We start from the raw sequence: 1485 nt of genomic DNA on the forward strand, positions 1-1485 counted from the left end.
ATTTGGGTCTAACACCAATATGCCACAACAATTGCCACGACTATGCCACTGGCATGCCGCCTCGCCATGGCTACGCCAGACGCCACTATGCCAATGGCTCCACTTTGTTATACAACAAGATATGGCCATAATCAATGGACATCTTTCCTCTTGATATGCAATCTCAGCCATCCAAGTTCGCCACCGAACTGACGGACTTGTGGAAAGTTTTAGGGGACCAGCCGCTTAAATCTCGTGGTCATGGCTACGCCAGGCGCCACTTATAACACCATTCCACTGGCATGCATGAGTTATACCAGTCATGCCGCAGTGCCACTGGCATACACCAAAAACTCCACCGTGCCATTACTAGGCGCCAACAGAAGGTAGCCATAATCAACGGCTACCCTTCTTCATGAGATGCAATCTCAGCCATCCAAGTTCGCCACCGAACTGACGGACTTGTGGAAAGTTTTAGGCGATCATCCAAGACGTGCCTAACAGCATCACATGCTATTTTCTTGTGGAAAGACTCTTGACTTTGACTTTCCACACATAGCAACCTGCTACACGTTTTCGACGAAAACACTCGAGACATCAAACATGTCACAAACTTGGGGATACTCATCAGGGTATTGGTCTTGCGATTTACAGCATGCGGCGTGCAATGCGCCCGTTATAAGTAGTGGCGGCAAGAAGTAATGGGTGTAAACGGATCCACTTCCTTCATCATGGAAGCATGGGTTTCTGACGGTTATACGTTACTCCATTCTTCCACCACTCAATCGTTCTCACTTCCTACGAGACCAGGGTACGTTTCAATATGACTTGTATAAATAGGCTTCGCCTATTTCCACCAAAAAACAAGTTTTGGTCAGAGAACAACACAGTATCCAGAATCACCTGATAGCTTTCCATTCTGCTAGCCAGTTCTACTTTCTGATACAAGTCGTGAACAACCACACCTTCAGAATCAACAATTCTGGTCTCAACACTTTCTTCGCTTCCCTCCCTAAGACCAACCATTCTCCTTCACTTTGTGACCGAAGCAAGCCTGGAATGGCCATTTCTTGGTTTATGCCAGGATTGTACAGATTGATCTCTCAAATCAAAAGTACTCCCGTGCAGTGCATTGTCTAGGGTTTAGACTCGTTTCTCATCCACACAAAATTACCAAAACCGGCAGAAGAAGTTTTCACCCACAAACAGTAACCAACTATGGATATAAGCATATATAGTGTGTTCGCACATTAGTGTATAAATTCATGTGCCGGAAACCAATTGTGTGCAGTTGTGCATGCGACATTGGTAAAGGAGACAGGTTGGGTACGCGTACCCGTACGTGTACTGGCGGAAGTTTTCTGACCAAAAACTTCTGTTGGAGTTTGTAGTTTACAAACTGAAAAACCAGTCACCTTAGGTACGCGTACCCGTACGCGTACTCACGGAAGTTTTCGAACTGAAAATTTCTGCTGAGTTTCCAAACTCAAATCTGGTAGCTAAGGT

Source organism: Papaver somniferum, unplaced genomic scaffold, assembly GCF_003573695.1.
Source record: "Papaver somniferum cultivar HN1 unplaced genomic scaffold, ASM357369v1 unplaced-scaffold_125, whole genome shotgun sequence".
NCBI classification, from domain to species: Eukaryota; Viridiplantae; Streptophyta; class Magnoliopsida; order Ranunculales; family Papaveraceae; genus Papaver; species Papaver somniferum.